This window comes from Notamacropus eugenii, chromosome 4 (genome assembly GCF_028372415.1).
Source record: "Notamacropus eugenii isolate mMacEug1 chromosome 4, mMacEug1.pri_v2, whole genome shotgun sequence".
Lineage (NCBI taxonomy): Eukaryota > Metazoa > Chordata > Mammalia > Diprotodontia > Macropodidae > Notamacropus > Notamacropus eugenii.
The window spans coordinates 221,114,932-221,133,225 of record NC_092875.1 but is presented as its reverse complement, the minus strand read 5'-3'; the positions used below and the strand labels follow the sequence as shown (position 1 = coordinate 221,133,225).

At 33.5% G+C, this 18,294-nt stretch overlaps 1 pseudogene; it reads right to left on the bottom strand.

Annotated features, from left to right (window-relative positions):
* Positions 1–14,693: 14,693 nt before the first annotated feature.
* Positions 14,694–15,739, bottom strand: LOC140498349 (adenosine kinase-like; annotated as a pseudogene).
* Between the last annotated feature and the right edge of the window lie 2,555 nt (positions 15,740–18,294).

The window sequence follows — 18,294 nt, the reverse complement described above, 5'->3', positions numbered from 1 at the left end:
AGGTAAACAAAACCAGAAGGCACTTGTAGTATGTCAACAGGTAACAAAATATTACATACTTAAAAATAATTTACTTCTCCCCTTCAAATAGTGAGCTACATTTCTTCATCTCTTCTCTGAGTCCAAGCTGGGTTATTATCATTTTAGTGTTCAGGTTTGCTATATTGTACTTTCTATTTAAAATATTGTGATTAATTTTATTGTTTTCCTGTTTCTTCTTCTTGATTCTGCAACTGTTCATACAACTCTTCATATTATTTATTTTTGTCATTTTAGGGAACACTAATAGCATATTATCTTTATAATAACATAATTTAAATATTTATTTTCTTCATTCTGGAGATATGTATCTAATAGATTGTTTTCAGGGTCAATGGTAATATTTTAGTCACTTTTTTTCTCCTGATTTCAAATGTTTTTGATGTATGACTATACCATTCAAAAGTGAAACAACAGTATATCAGCATTTGCATATTAACATTATCTTTGCCAATTTGTGTGTGAGCGGGTGGGTGGGTGTGTATGTTAGGTGAAACCTCAGAGCAGTTTTAAATTAAATTCAACTTGTTATTTATTAGTTTGCAGTAACATATTAAATAGATATGGATAGTTTATAATTATTCTTTATATTATTGCTTGTTCATATTCTTTGATCGGTTGTCCACTGGAGGATTGCTTATAGTTTTACACATATGTGTCAATTCTTGATACATTAAACATGAGAATATTAATGTAAATATCCTTTCCCCCAATCAATAATCCACTGTTTATCATTTTGCACTGATTTTGTTCATTAGAAAGTCTTGCAAATTCATTTATTTTATTTATTTTAAGTAAGTTTGTTGATGCCCTCTGTTTTTTTACTGAATTACAGATATCCATAGTATCCCTTCCAAGAGTCATCCCATATCACAAAACGTTTTTAAGAGGAAGAAATTCAGTACAACTGATAAAATAAATTGAAAAAGTCTGAAAATAATGCAACATGGAACACCTATGGACTTCCCATTTTCATGAAAGGATATAGGTTGGCATCGTCTTACAATATTTCTTCATTCCAGTTCTACTTGATGTTTATAACTTTCTTACATTCACTTTTGATTGTGTGGTTGTTTTTTACATTTGCATTGTTATAGCTGCTATGCGTATTGCTTTCTTAGCTCTGTTTATTTCACTCTCTATCAGTTCATTGAGATTTTTCCATTCTTCTCTGTATTCACCACATATAACATTTCCTAAAGCACAGTAACTACTTCTGTGTCTTTTAAGTACCATAATTTGTTCAGCCATTTCCCAAGTGATGTACATTTTCCTTACTTCAAATTCAGTTCTTTACAAAAGAGTACTTCTATAAATGTCTTGGTGCATATAGGAATTTCTTATCAGTGGCTTCCTTGAATAATCAGCCTGGTATAACCTTTATATCAAAAGGCATGGATATTTTTAGTCACTTTATTTACACAATTATAAATTGCTCTCTAAAATGATTGTATCATTTCAGAGTTAACAATAGCATTTGTGCCTATCATTACACAATCCCTTCAACATTGAATATTGCCATAGTTGTCATCTTTGCCAGTTTGTAGGGTGAGAGGTGAAACATCAGGATTGTTTTGATTTGCATTGCTATTATCAATTAGTGATTTAAAGCATTGTTTTTCATTTAGCTTCGAAAAATTTGCAGTTCTTTTTGGAACTGTTCATATACTTCATTTGTCTCTTAGTGAAAGGCTATAAATATATGTACACATTTATGCATGTGTAGTATATATGATATATATGTATGTTTATGCATATATATGTATATTTTTGTATATGTGTATAAATACAAGCATGTGTATATTTGTAGAGAGAGAGAAAGAGAGAGAGAGAGAGAGAGAGACAGAGACAGAGACAGAGACAGAGACAGAGACAGACAGAGACAGAGAGGAAGAGAGGAACAAAAACTTTATCAGAGAAATTTGATACAGATTTTTCCCCCTCCAATTCGACCACTTCCTTTCTTGTCCTAAGTGCATTAATTTTGTTTATAAAACGCTTTTCAGTTTCATGTAATTATTTACGTACTTTTTATTTTGTAATTGCCTTTATCTACTGTTTAGTTAAGATTATATCTCCTACACATATTTGTCAAATTTGCTTCTCTACTAATATTTTAATAATATAAACATTAACATTAATGTTTCATACATATTAAGAATATATTGTGGAATATATAATGTTCTAAGTTTAGTTTATTTCATACTATTTTCCCAGTAGTTTTTTTTAAATCAATAATATGGGTTTCCCTAGTTAATTTCTATATGTTTTTTTACTTTATCAAACACTGAGTTATTGAGTTGTATCATTTCTAATTCTTTCTTGCCTAGTCCTTTAATCTATTTTTAAACAATACCAAATGGATTTAATGATTGCTTCTTTATATTTTTGTCTTGAAATACTATTTTGACTTCATTCTTCCCTCACTTATCCTAATATTCTAGACCTTTCGTTTTTTGAAGCAAATTTTATTGCTGTTATCAAATTTTATAAAATATTCCATCAGTACTTCGATTGTTATAGCAATAAAAGTGCAAATTAACTTTTGTATTGTTATTACTGTTATCATATTGACATATCCCAGTAATGAATGTGGAATATTCCCTCAGCTATTTTAGTTATTCTTTACTTTTTGAGAAATAATTTGTGACTGAATCTACTTAAGTCTTTCATGTAATTTTGTTGGTCATCATTCTCCAGATACTATGCATTGTATAGCTATTGTGAGTAAGATTTTCCTTTCTATTATTACTTATTATTACTCTTGTTATATAAACATGCTGTTGCTTCTGAGGAATTATTTTATTGCCTATAAGTTTATTGAAGCAATTGGTTTTCAAAATTAATATCTTTGCTGATTACATAGAATTTTCCAAATATGCCACCATAGCAGCAACAAGTGGAGGTGATTTTATCTCCACTTCAGTTATGTTTCTGGCTTTATTCTTCTTATCTTATTGTTGTTTTCATTTCCAGAACTATATAAAATAATATTATATTTACTGGGGTAAAGATTCTACTGTATCCTTATAACATGTGATTTTAACTTTTGGTTTCAGACAAATGCTATTTATTATGTGAAAAATAAATGTCCCTGCAAACCTATACATTGTAAGGTTTTTAGCATAAAGGAGTATTCTGATAGGGCAAAGACCTCTTGCATCTATTAAAATGATCTTGTGTTTGTGGATGTTTTGGTTTTTAATGTGATTAATCATGTTGATTGTTTACTAGTGCTGAATCATCCTTGCATCCCTGGTATAAGTCACTTTGGTCCTAATGAATCACTATTTTCTCCTTCTCCCCTTCTTCCTTCCTTCTTCTTCTTCTTCTTCTTCTTCTCCTCCTTCTTCTTCTTCTCTTCCTCCTCCTCCTTCTTCTTCTTCTTCTTCTTCTTCTTCTTCTTCTCTTTCTTCTTCTTCTTCTTCTCCTCCTCCTCCTCCTCCTCCTCCTCCTCCTCTGCTCTACAAATTATAGTCATAGAATATTTCCTGAGAACACTAACATTAAATGAGTAGGGAGATAATCTCAGTCAGAGATACCTGGGTTCTCCTCTCACTTTTGGACAATTCCATTGCCTTTAGGCACTTGTTTTTCTTGTTTCATGAGTTTTTATGACAAAAATAATTCATCCTAGTAATCAGCCTATGAATTATGAGCCTTTAAAAACAAAACAAAAAATAAAACAAAAACTTGGTTAAACTCCCCAGATGATAATCACTGTTTGTATTGAAGATCACACTAAGTTATTCCAGCGTTATAGAACCTGGCAGAGTCTGTGATCAACTACCATAAACTTGAAGATTTCAAGGTCACTGACACATCACAGTCAAAAGTTGGAGTAGAGCTTTTTGGGGACAACAGTGGAATATGATAGTCAAAAAAGGTAATCCATTCATAGTGTCTATGGATAAAAACATAATGTCCACAATGAAAGTGATTTTCCTCACCTTATTTGTCTTTGATTGTCTCTCAAGACCTACCATGTAGTAGGTATACAATAAATGTTGATTGAATTAAAAATCAATGTAGTCTATGTTATAGAATATTCTTGTACTATAAGGAATGATGAATTTAATGAATTCAGAAATCACTGAAAGACTTTTATGAGCCAATTTAAAGAGAATTAAGACAGCAATATACTTAATGAGGGCAACAATGAAAACAAATAGAGCATTAATAACAAAATAGTTGTTGAAGTGAAATGAAGTAGTCACTTTCCTTGGAGAAGTGACTGATTCTACTTTATATTTGTGATAAAGAATAGGTATATGAGGAGTCATATTTTATTTATTAAGCATTTTATTTTTCCCCAGTTACAGGCTGATTATAACTTCTTATAGTACAATAGTATTTCATCTGAAAACAGAGCCAAGATGGCAGAAAAAAGGCAGGGACTTGTCTGAACTCTCATAAACCTCTCCAAATACCTTTAACAATGACTCTAAATAAATTCTAGAGCAGCAGAATCCACAAAAACACAAAATGAAACAAATTTCCAGCCTAAGACAACTTCAAATTTGGGCAGGAAAGATCTATTGCGCAAAGGTGAGAAAAGAGTATGACCACACCAGCACAGTCTGGACCACAGCAAACCCAAAGCAGGCCTCAGGGTAGCTCAATCAGTGGGATCACTGGTGATTTCCAGACCTCTCAGTCAATAGATACAAAGGACAACTTAGAAAGCCAGCAGGAAAGTTGTGTAGAACCTGGGAGAGAGAGAAGCACAGTCACGAGTTGTCCAGCACAGGCCACAGCCCTGGCCACAGCAAATGAAGAACAGGCCTTGGAGGTAACTGAATAAACTGCTGCAGTGGCTGCTTCCAGAAATTTCAGCCCACAGTCGGTAAGGGGGTCAAATAACTGATCAGAAGGAGATTACTGGGGTCTTTTTGCTAGAACTGAGGCAGAACCCTGCTGCTTTCCCCATAATCAGATCCAGGTAGGAGAAATGCTACATGGCAGATTTTGCAGCCACAGTGGAAGAGGGAATTCTCTTCACAGTTCCATGGCAGAAAAGAGGAATTGAGGTTGCTCAGGGAGCAGAACACAAGCTCCCTGAGAAAGTAGTAAAACTATCTCTCCTTAGATCATACCACCTTAGAGGAACTTATAACTTACAGGTCCCTACATGTATCTCTGAAAATAGCCACACAAAATTCCTGAAACTTAGGACAGTGCATCCTCTATCCTGGAAGCAGACCCTCACTTTAACAAAGACTTGAAAGTTAAGTAACAGGCTAGGAAAATGAACAAAGGGAAAACAAAACAAAACAACAACAGCAAAACCTCTGATTATAAAAATTTATTATGGTAATAGGGAAAATTAAAACACTCAGAAGAAGATGAAAAAGTCAAAGCTTCTAAATTCAAAGTCTCCAAGAAAAATATGAATTATTCTCAGGCCATAGGGGAGCTCAAAAATAGTTTTGAAAATCAAGTAGGAGATGTAGAGGAAAAATTGGGAAGAGAAATGAGAGTGATGCAGGAAAATCATGAAAAACCAGTTAACAGCTTGGTATACCTTACCATATCACCTTACTATACCACCTTAAAAAAAACAGACTGTGCCAAATGGTGAAAGAGGTCCAAAAAGTCCATGATGAGAAGGTTTAGCCAAATGGAAAAGGAAGTTCAAAAGCTCACGGAAGAAAATAATTCCTAGAAAATTAGAATAAAGCAAATGGAAGCTAATGACTTTATGAGAAATCAAGAAACAATAAAATAAGACCAAAAGAATAAGAATAGAAGACAATGTGAATTATCTCATTGGAAAAACAACTGAACTGGAAAATAGATCCAAGAGAGATAATTTCAAAATCACTGGACTACCTGAAAGCCACGACAAAAAATAAAGATCCAAAACATCATTTTACAAGAAAAGAAATCAAGGAAAACTGTCCTGATATTCCAGAACCAAAGGGTAAAATAGAAGTTGAAAGAATTCACTGATCACCTCCTAAAAGAACTCTCAGGAATATTATAGCCAAATTCAAAGTTCCTGGGTCAAGGAGAAAATATTACAAGCAGCCAAAAAAGAAACAATTCAAGAATGGTGGAGGTACAGTCATGATAACACAAAATCTTGCAGCTTCTACATTAAAGGACTGGAGGCCTTGGAAAATTATATTCCAGAGAGCAAAGGAGCTAGGATTACAACTGAGTGACCTACCAAGTAAAATTGAGTATAATCCTTCAGGGAAAATGTGCTATTCAATGAGATAGAGGGCTTTCAAGCATTCTTCTTGAAAAGATCAGAGTTGAATAGATATTTTACTTTCAAATAGAAATGGAAATGATAAGAAGGTAAAAATAAAAGGGAAATCATAAGGGACTTAATAAAGTTAAGCTGTTTAAACAGTCCTACATGAGAAAAAGGTATTTGTAACTCATAATAATTTGTCATTATTAGGGTAGTTAGAAGGAGCATATCTAGGTAGAGGGCACAGGGTGAGTTTAATATGAAGGAATGATATCTAAAAAATAAAATTAAGGGTTGAGAGTGGAATGTACCAGGATAAAGAGAAAAGTAGTGGTAGAATGGAGAAAATTATCTCACATAAAAGAGGCAAAAAACCCCAAACCTTTTACAGTGGAGGGGAAGAGAGGGAAGATGCGGGGGAGTGAGTGAAGCTTTTACTCTTCAGAATTGGCTCAGTGAGTGAATAATATACAAACTCATTGGGGTATAGAAATCTATCCTACCATGCAGCAACATAGAAGGGAAAATGAATGAGAATGGGAGAGTGATAGAAGGCAGGATAGATTAGGGAAAAGGGTAGTCAGAAACAAAACACTTTTGAGAAGGGACAAGATGAAAAAAGAGAGAGAATAGAATAAATATGAGGGAATAGGATAGAGGAAAAAATCAGTTAGCAATAGTAACTGAAAAAAATTGAAATTTCTTTGCTGAAGGTCTCATTTCTCAAACATGTAGAGAACTCAGTTAAATTTATAAAAATAGCAACCATTCCTCAATTAATAAATGATCAAAAGTTATAATCACTTTTCAGATGAAGTATCAAAGCTATCCATAACCGTATTACAAATATTCTGTCTATTGATAGAGAAATGCAAATTAAAACAATTCTAAGGTACTACCTCACATCAATTAGATTGGCTAACATGACTGAAAAGGAAAATGACTAATGTTGGAGGGGATGTGGGGAAAATGAGACAGTAATCCTCTGTTATTTGAGTTGTAAACTGATTTAGCCAATCTGTAAGGCAACTATGCCCAAAGGGTTATAGAACCATGCATACTTTCTGACCTTTCAATATCACTTTTAGATATGTATCTGAAAAGAGATAAAAAATAAACAAAAGGGCATATATATACGAAAATATTTATAACAGCTCATTTCTGGTGGCAAAGAATTAGAAACTGAGGGTTGCCCATCCATTGGGTAATGACTGAACAAATTTTGGTTTGTAATTATGATGGTATGCTATTTTATTATAAGAGATGATGAACAGCATGCTCTCAAAAAAACCCTGGAAACTATTACATGAGCTCATGCAAAGTGAAATGTACTGCAAACTAAGTAACAGCAATATTGTAAGATGATCATCTATGAATGACTTAGCTATACTCAACCATACAAAGATCCAAGGTAGCTCTGAAGGACTTATGATGAAAAATGCTGTCCCTGGAGCAAGAACTGATGGTATCTGAATATAGATTGATACAAACCTTTTTTTTGCTTTCTTTATTTTTCTTGAATTTTTTTTTGTTGCGTTTTTTTCTCACAACATGACTATTATGGAAATGTTTTGCATGACTACACATGTATAACTTATATGGAACTGCTTGCCTTCTCAATGGGAGGGGGTGGAAAAGGAGGAAGGGAGAGAATTTGGAGCTCAAAGTTTTAAAATCTAATGTTAAAATTGTTTTTATATGTAACTAGGGAAAATAAAATACTAAACTAAAAATATATATATTTCATCATTATTATCATATATCATAACTTAAATGTGTGACACACCTTTCCTGCTGACCTCCTAAGTTGTCTTTGGAGTCTGTGAGCTGAGAGGTCTAGAAACTGTCATTGCCACCAGTGATAAAGTCACTCCAAGTCCTGCTCTAGGTTTGTGTGGCTTGCACTGGACCACTCTTGTCTTTCACCCTGGTGCAACAGACTTTTCCTGCTGACATTCTAAGTTGTCTTGGGCTGGAAATTTCTTCCACTCCACCTTTTTTTTGTTTTGTTTTTTTATGGGTTCTACAGCTCTAGAATTTATTTAGAGTTATGTTTTAATGGTATTTTGAGAAGCGTGGGGGAGAGCTCAGGTGAATCACTGCCTTTACTCTGCCACCTTGGTTCAGCTGAAGAGGTCATACTTAAAAGCATTCAGGGAAAGAATGGTAAAATCCCATTACCAAGACTCCACAGAGGAAATCACCCCAGGAGGCAGGGAAATTCTTAATTATGAAATTCTTCTGAAACCCAAAGTAATAATTTCAATCAATCAATCAACAAGCATTTATTAAGTACCTACTAAGAACTTATATTCATTACAGTAGTAGTGATAAAGGAGAAATTAATTAGTTGATTAATGAGGCCAAAATTGATAAGGAGAAACTTATGAAATTGTGTAAATTAAGCAACGAAACATTCACAAGATCAAATCAAGAGTAGACAATGACAATTCAATTATATAAACATGTATTAAGTGTTTATTAAGTGCCAGGCAAGGTATTATATGCTGAGGATACAAAAAGAGGCAATAGATAATGTCTGATCTCAATGAACTTGCAGTCTAATGGAGAAGACAACATGTAATCAAATATATACAAGGCTAGCTATAAGAAGGATTAGTAAGAAATAATTCAAAGAGAGAAAGCATGGGAATTTAGAGGAGTTAGGGAAGATTTCCTGTACAAGATGAGATTTTAGTAGGAATATACAGAAAAGCAGGGAGGTCAGTAATCATAAGGGAGAACAGAGAACATTCTAGACATCTATGACAACCAGACAAATTGCTGAAAGCTGAGAAATAGAGTCTCCTATTTATAGAACTGTCAGGAACCTTGTGTCACTGATGGTTTGAAATAAAAGTACAGTAATAGAGGTAATATAAGAATAGATTCACAGTTACTAAATTCAGAATTATTTAAGGTTGGTTAGGAAAACTAAGAACAACAAAAATGTAGATTGTGTATTTGTGTGTATATGTGTTTATATTGGGAAAAATTTACAATAAAAAAAGGAAAGAAAATAGATATAAGAAATTGGTTGATGGTAACAATGATGCAGAAAACATAGAACTACTCAACTTTGATGTAGTTTCTGTTTCCATTGGTCAGGAGAGTAACACTAAGAGCAGCAATGATTTAACAAAAATAACTAATAGGTATTTCAAATCCAGGATAAGAAGAGAAATAATAAAAGAGCTCCTCATTGCCCTTGATCAGTTAAAATTACTAGGCCCCCCAAAATTCTGCATTCCAAACACATATGAAGTGAACCATGTTAGCTCTATTATTACCCTAATTACCTTTTATGTACTCTGAATAAGATATTACCCAATCCAAGGGAGAGGGTATATATGCCATGTTTTTCTCCCCTACTTTGTCAGAAAGGTCCAACCATTGTTGGCATTACTTTAAAAACACAATCAAATTACTTGCATGTTAACAATTTTCAAAAAGAAATATAAAATAAGAAGTTGAACAGATTATATTTCTTTATAAAAAGGGTGCTTTGATTTGCTTCTTATCCAATGAGATATGGTATAATTTCATCTCTACTTTGATTTGCATTCTATTAAACCCAGCTTTAGTTTTCTTCCTTTGTACAATATTTACAGAATGAAAATTAGTACTTCATGTAATCAGAGTCATTTTTTTATTTATGCTATATTTTGAAATGGAGTCCTGAAAGTATTTATTTTTCTTTCTGGTAAGAGTTAATACTTGCCTTATGAGCCTAAAGCTATATTTAGGAGTAGCTAGGAGCATAAGGCCTATTCAAGATTTGATCTTATATTGTTCTTGCCTCACACAGTCAAGTAATAGGAACCACCATCAGCATCAATTATTACTTTTTGAACAAATTCTGTTATGTGATATTGTTTTAAAGCACTGCAGGCATTTTAGGAACCTAGAGGAGCACAACGACTTGCATTATTATTATTATTTTTTTTTTAGTGTATTGAGGGAAATAGAATAAAGGGCAAGAAATAGGACATCACATAAAAACTGCTGGAAAAACTGAAAAATAGTGTGGCAGAAACTGGGCATAGACCAATGACTAACACCGTACACAAGAATAAAGTCCAAATGGATGAAAATAGCTAATTTTGATTACATTAAATTGAAAAGTTTTTGCACAAACAAACCAAATGCAACCAAGATTAGGAGGGAATCAGAAAACTGGGAAAGAATTTTTGCAATTAGTGTCTGTGATAAAGGCCTAATTTCTAAAATAAAACATATAGAGAACTGAGTCAAATGTACAAGAATACAATCAATAAATGGTCAAAGGATATGAACAAGGAGTTTTCAGAGGAAGAAATTAAAGCAATCTATAGTCATATGAAAAAAATGCTCTAAATCATTATTGATTAGAGAGATGAAAATCAAAACAACTCTGACCTACCACATCACACCTATGAGATCAGCTAACATGACAAAAAAAGAAGATGATAAATATTGGAGAAGATGTGGGAGAGTTGGAACACCATTTCTTTGTTGGTGGACATCCAACCATTCTGGAGAACAATTTGGAACTATTCCCAAATGCTACAAAAATGTGCACACCTTTTGACCCAGCAATATCGCTTCTGGGACTCTATTCCCAAGAGATCATAGAAATGGGAAAAGGTCCCACATGTGCAGTTACAGCAGCTCTCTTTGTGGTGGCCAAAAGTTGGAATTCAAGAGAATGCCCATCAATTGGGGAGTGACTGAACAAGTTGTGGTATATGAATGCAATTTAATACTGTTGTGCTATGAGAAAAGATGAACAGGAAGACTTCGAAGAGGCCTGGAAAGACTTATAAAAAGTGATGCTGAGTGAAAGGAGTAGAACCAGGAGAACTTTGTACACAGCAACAACTACAGTGTGTGAAGAATTTTTCTCTTAGATTTTGTACTTCATTGCAGTGCAAGGACTTAAAAAATTTCCAGTGGATGCTTGAGACAAAACGCCTTCCACATCATGAGAAAGAACTACGGAATTGGATTGCAGATAGAAGCAGATCATTTTCTTTTGTACTATGTTTTGTTTTGTTTTATGGTTTCTCCCATTCATTTTAATTCTTCTATGCAAAAAGTATTCAATAGGAATGTACATGTAAAACGTATGTAAAATTGCATGCCATCTCAGGGAGGGAGGGAGAGGGAGGTGAAAAAAATCTAAGATATATGGAAGTGATTGTCGAACACTGAAAATAAGTAAAATAATTTAATTAAAAAAAGTATCAACATTCTGATGACATGCTCAATATGTTTGTATATAAATTCTATGTTAACCTGAAGCTCAAAAATATTCCAAACTAAATTCATTATTCTCCCTGCCGTACCATTACTGCTTCCCATTTTGAGACAAAATATCATTAACAATCACAGAAGCAATATAAGTTACTGTAAACTCCTTTTCATTCTTTATTATGGATTCATTAAATCTTAAGGAGATTGTAGTCAAGTTATAAATTATATTTCCTTCTAAAAAGCTATGCTTAGTACTTGAAATATTATATTCTAAGAAAATAACATATTTCCAACATTCAAACTTTCTATTTCCATGATATGTATAAACAGATGGAAACAGCAAAGCAAGAGTAATGACACTAGACTGGACATAATCTGTTAAAGAAATGCTGTCCGCTAAAAACATTAACAACACTATCCAAAATCATTTAATAATAATTAAAGTGTGACTTTGTCATACAATTGATGTTCTAGAAACAGGAACTTGAAGAAACAAAAGAATGGTAGCCTAATTTTTTGGTGGTAGTTTATTCTCCAATCACTCTCCCTCCCTCTCTCTCTCTCTCTCTCTCTCTCTCTCTCTCTCTCTCTCTCTCTCTCTCTCTCTCTCTCTCTCTCCCTCTCTCCCCTCCTCCTCCTCCTCTCTCTCTCCGTTTCTTCCATGTATCTATTCTTGCCTCCTTGGAAATGCTACAATAATTGGTAAGAAAATAATACTCATTACGGCAAATCTCAATACCTGTGTCCTCAGTAGTAAATCATCCATTATTGGAACTGATTTCTCAGATTCTTTTCAATAGCTGAAAGATTACAAAATAATATTTTAAAGATCTTTTTTCATTTCATATAATTATATCTATTCTATTTCCACTTGTTCCATTTATAATTTTCTTTATAGCAATATCATTCAATAGAACTATGTTTTTAGTGCTGATTTTGCTTTTTTCTGAAAGATGAGATTAATAGTAAAATTTTTGAAAGACAGATTTATAGTCCCCCAACATGATTTTTGCATAACACAGCATACACTATTATCGCATTTTTAAAGTACTTAAATAATTTTCCACCCCTATTCACACTATAGGCATGTTTTATGCATATTGCCTCAACCATTGCATTCCTGCACCTTGTGATAAAGATTAGCTTCTGATGGTAATTGCACAACAAATTGCACTTCCTGAAACAGAACAATACATATAATGAAAAATAATCAAGAAAGGAATGAAAAGAGTATTTATGAAAACAGGTTCACATTGTCATTCAGCTAACACATTTGGATCCAAGAAATATGGAGAATAAGGCACAACTTAAAGATCTTATAATTTTCATTCCATGTAGCCTATTTATATCATAATGATTCTAAAACAAAAAACTTCAAAATATGTGACCTAACAATTACTTTAATATTCAGTATCAATTTTAAACAACCAAATAATTTGTCCAATTTTTGCAATATCTGTATTGGCATAATCAGATACTTTAGATAGGTGGGATAATATCATGGAAGAAACACAACTTGGAGTTAAAGAGAATTTGGTCTTAATCCAATTCTGACATACTAGCCATATGACCTTGGATTAGTCACTTAAGTTCTCTAATACTAAATTTCTTTATAAAATGAAGCTCATGATACTTGACCTCTCTCAGAGGGTATTTGTGCAACTTGATTACCGTAAAGTAAGAGCTACTATTATTGTTGTGGTTTCTGCCACATTAAATAAATATTCTTTAAGGAAAACATTCTTGTTATAATGTTGGTCATTTTTTGTTTAAATTAGTGAAATAAGTGCTTTGCCTCTTCTTTTTTCTCCAGTAAATAACATTTTTTTTCCAATTGCATGTAAAATAGCTTTCAATATTTATTATATAAGATAATGTTTCAAATTTTTCTCCCTCACTAACTCCCTGCCCACCCCCATCTCTAAGACAGAAAGCAAATTGATACAGATTTATGTGTAAAATCAAGTTAAATATATTTCCATATTATTCATATCCTGAAAAAATAATCAGACCAAAAGGGAAAGACCATGAGAAAGAAAAAATAAGTGAAAAAATAGTATTCTTCAATCTCCATTCACATTCCATTGTTCTTTCTCTGGAAGTGGATAGCATTTTCCACATTTTCCATCATGAATATTTTGGAATTGTGTTGGATAATTGCATTGCCAAGAAGAGTTAAAGTCTATCATAGCTGATCATTGCACATTGTTGCTGTTGTGCATGATATTCTCCTGGTTCTACTCACTTCATTCAGAATCAGTTCATGTAAGTTTTTTGAGGTGTTCTGAAGTCTGCCTGCTCATCATTTCTCATAGCAGAGTGATCTTACATTAAAATCATATACCACCATTGTTCAAATGTGCAATTGATGTGCATCTCCTCAATTTCTAATTCTTTGCCACAATAAGAAAGCACTGCTATATTTTTGTACGTGTGGATCCCTTAACCCTTTTTTAGGATCACTTCAGTATACAAATCTACCAGTGGTATTGCTAGATCAAAGGGTATGCACAGTTTTTTGTTTTTGTTTTTATTTGACAAGGTTTATTTTATCAGTATCAAATTATGTAGTATCATAAGGAATTGTCAGGTTATGATTTGAATATTTTAACATAATCTAAAAATTGGTAAATTGTTAAATTCCTTAAAGTTCATTATATATTTGAAGTGTGCATTGATGAGGCTGTTTGGCATGTCTTGGTAAGATGCTTAACATAAATATTTCTGTAACTTAATTTTAAATTAATGCATATGTGCTTGCATATATGTATGTATGTGTATACATATATAAACATATATATGCTCCTAAATTAAATATATGCATATAAACAGCTTAATGTTAGGATTGATATATTTTATATATATGAAATTATGAAACTGTCTTTGTATTCAAAGCAGAAATTTAAAAAATTAACCAGTTTCCTAGACACATATGAATTTACAAAGTAGCAGAAAATTAATAATATGAAATACTATAACACTGTTTAAGTAATTGACATTTGAATGAGACTACCAAATTATGTAAATAATACCACTTTTTCAAGTTGATGAGAAAACAAAGCTTCTACTTAGGCATAGTACAGTATATTAAGAATATATATCATTATAGTAGGAAAAGGATCTTCTCTAGTAGTAGGAGTATGGAAGGCATGATGCAGGAGATAAGCAGGAACCAAGCTGGGCACTGTCCTTCCACCTGGGCTCTTCCTTTTTGTCATCAATGGAAGTCTGGTTTCTCTGGAAAGGTACAGCCAGAGCATTTAATGATGATACTGGCTGCTTAGTGGTATGCGCAGATGCATTCAGTCAAGGACCAGTCAGCAACCAGCTGGGACAGAAAACCTCCAACAAAGGCGTCTCCATCTCCATTACTGTCAACTATTTCACTCTGGTCTTGATCCAGGATAGGGAAAACACTGACTTCATTTGCAGAAGCCATGATCGTGTCATCTTTCCCTTGGGTGAAGATTACAGCTCGCTGCCTTTTCAAGTTCACGTTTAGCAGGGCTTGTGCCTTCCATGCTATCTCTTTAATTTCTTCAGTCTCCAACCCTTGCTCTCTAGCAAAAGTGACAGCTTTGGCTTCACTTCCAGATAGGATGTCAACATAAGGTGTTACTTTTGTCATTGGTTCCTTTAAGAACTGACTAATAAATGGTGCAGAAAGATTCAAAATGAAGATCCTATTGCTTTCCAAAGCTTGATGGGCTATTTTTAATATAGATTCTGGTGAAACAGTAAGAAAAAATCCTGTTGCAGCATGCAAGTAAGATCCAGTTAAGTCTCTGAGGCCAAGAACAAAGCATAGTAACGGCAAATCTGCAATGGCACACTCTCAGTTGTGGACACAGGCATCACAATGGAAGACAGTGAGGGTGTTCCTGGAATGATGAACTTCCACAAAATCTGGTGTCCTTAAGGCCTGCTATTGTGCTATATAATAAACTTTGACTTTCTCTACCAGCTTCCAGTTTTTTTTCCAAGTCAAGATGCTTTTCCTTTTTATAACAATTGGCAGCAGCAAGATTGGCAACAAGGGACTTGCATCACTTTAATAGAGTTCTGTGTAGAACCACCAACATGATAATCCACTTTGAACTTTTTAACAAGTTCTTCAAACAGTTCTTTGTGTTTCTCCTCTGCCAAAATTTGGTCATTGGATTTCAGACCATACTTATCAAGGAAATCTTTGTCCACAACTGAAGGAATGTCAAGAACAGGATTTCCCATTCCAAAAAGAGTATTTTCCATAATGGACTGCATGTGTGTCCCTCGACTCCCTGAACCATAGCACCTCGCTGCTGCCCATCCACTGCTCTTCTGGCTCCTTCCTGCATGGCCGTGTCCTCAGGCACTCTTGGCCAAGCACTCCAGTCCACGGACACACACACACACACACATACACACACACTCACACACACTCACTTGGGTATGCACAATTTTATAGCCTTTTGGGCACAGATCCAAAATGCTCTCCAGACTTGGTAGGATCAGCTCACAACTCAATGAACAATGTTCTTCATCCAACCAATATCTTCTCCAAAAGTTATTGTGTTCTTTTCCTCCCATATTAGTCAATCTGATCAGGTGAGGTGGAACTTCAGAATTGTTTTAAAATGTATTTCTACAATTAATATTGAGTAAAACTTTTTTCATGTAGATAGAATTTTTTATATTGATAGCTTTAAATTCATCTGAAAACTGCCTGTTCATATTCTTTGACCATTTATCAGTTGATGAATGACTTGTATTGTTATAAATTTGATGCAGTTTTATACACATACACACACACACATATGTGTGTGTATATATATATACGTATATATGTGTGTGTGTACACATATATATATATATATATATATACATTGGAAATGAGACCTTTATCAGAAATTCTGGCTGCAAAAAATTGTTTACCAACATTCTGATTTCTTTCCAATTTTTGTTGCATAGGCTTTCTGCAAAACTTTTTAATTTAATGTTATCAGAATTATCCATTTTGCATTTCATGATGTTCTCCATCTCTTGTTTGGTCATAAGTTATTCCTTTCATAGATCTTATAGGTGAACTATGTCTTACTCTCCTAATTTACTTATATGGGCAAATCATGCACTCATTTTGACCTTATCTTGGTACACAGTGTGAGATGTTGGTTTATAACTAGTTTTTGTCATACTATTTTCGAGTTTTCACTGTAGGATTTTTTTTTGTTCTTGTTGTGAAGTAGTGTTTTCTTACCTCAGAAGCTGAAATCTTTGAATTTAGGAAACAGTAGATTACTTTAGTCACTTACTATTGCATCTTTCGTACCTAACCAATTCTGCTGATCCAACACACTATTTCTTAGACAGTGCCAAATTGTTTTGATGACTGATTTTTTATAATACAGTTTTAGATCTGATAAAGCTAAGGTACATTCTTTTGCATATTTTTTCATTAATTGTCTTGATATTCTTGACTATTGGTTCTTCCAGATAAATTTTGTTATTATTTTTTTTTCAATTCTGTAATTTTTTTTGGTATGATTTGTTTGGTACGACACTGAATATTTATTTATTTAAATTAATTTAAGTAGAATTGTCAATTTTATTATATTAACTCAGCCTACCCATGAGCAAATGAAATTTTTATAATTGTTTGTATCTGACTTTATTTGTGTGGAAAGTGTTTTGTAGTTGTTTTCATACATTCCATATAATTCTTGGGTTTGTCTAGCAGGTAGACTCTCAAATATTTTATGTAGTCTATAATTATTTAAATATAAATTTTTCTTTCTGTCTCTTCTTGCTGAACTTTGTGGATAAGATATAGAAATGTTGATGCTTTATGAGTTTATTTTATACACTGAAATTATGGTAAAGTTTTAATTTTTTTTTGTTTTTTTTTTGTCTTTCTTTTCTAATGTTTATTTATTTTTATTTTTCAACATTCATTTCCACAAAACTTTGAGTTCCGAATTTTCTCCCTGTCTCTCCCCTCCTTCCACCCCATAACACCTAGCATTCTGATTACCCCTTCCCTCAGGAAGCCCTCCCTTCTATCACACCCCTCCCTTTCCTTATCTCCTTCTCTCTTTTCTTGTAGGACAAGACAGGTTTCTATACCCCATTATCTGTATTTCTTATCTCCCAGTTGTATGCAAAAGCAATTCTCAGCATTCATTCCTAATATTTTGAATTCCAACTTCTCTTTCTTCCTCCCTCCCCACCCAACCCCACCGAGAAACCAGGCAATTCAATATAGGCTGTATATGTGTAGTTTTGCAAAACACTTCTATAATAGTCATGTTGCATAAGATTAACTATATTTCCCTCCATTCTATCCTGACCCCATTTATTCTATTCTCTCTTTTGACCTTGTCCCTTCCCAAAAGTGTTTACTTCTAATTATTCCCTTCTCCTATTTACCTTCCCTTCTATCATTCCCCTTACTCCATCTGTCCCCTTCTCTCCTATCCTTCTGTAGTGCAAGACATACTTTCATACCAAACTGAGTGAGCATGTCATTCCATCAAGCCAAATGTGAAGAGAGTAAACTTCCTTTGTTCCCTCTCAAATCCTCCCTTTTCTTCTCCACTGAAGAAGCTTTTTCTTGCCTCCTTGATGGGTGATAATTTGCCCCATTCCATTTCTCCCTTTCTCCTCCCAATATATTCCTCTCTCGCCCCTCAATTTTATTTTTTTAGGTATCATCCCTTCTTATTCAACTCACTCTGTGTTCTCTGTCTACGTGTGTGTGTGTGTGTGTGCATAATCTCTCCAACTACCCAAATACTGAGAAAAGTCTGAAGAGTTACAAATATTGCCTTTCCACATAGGAA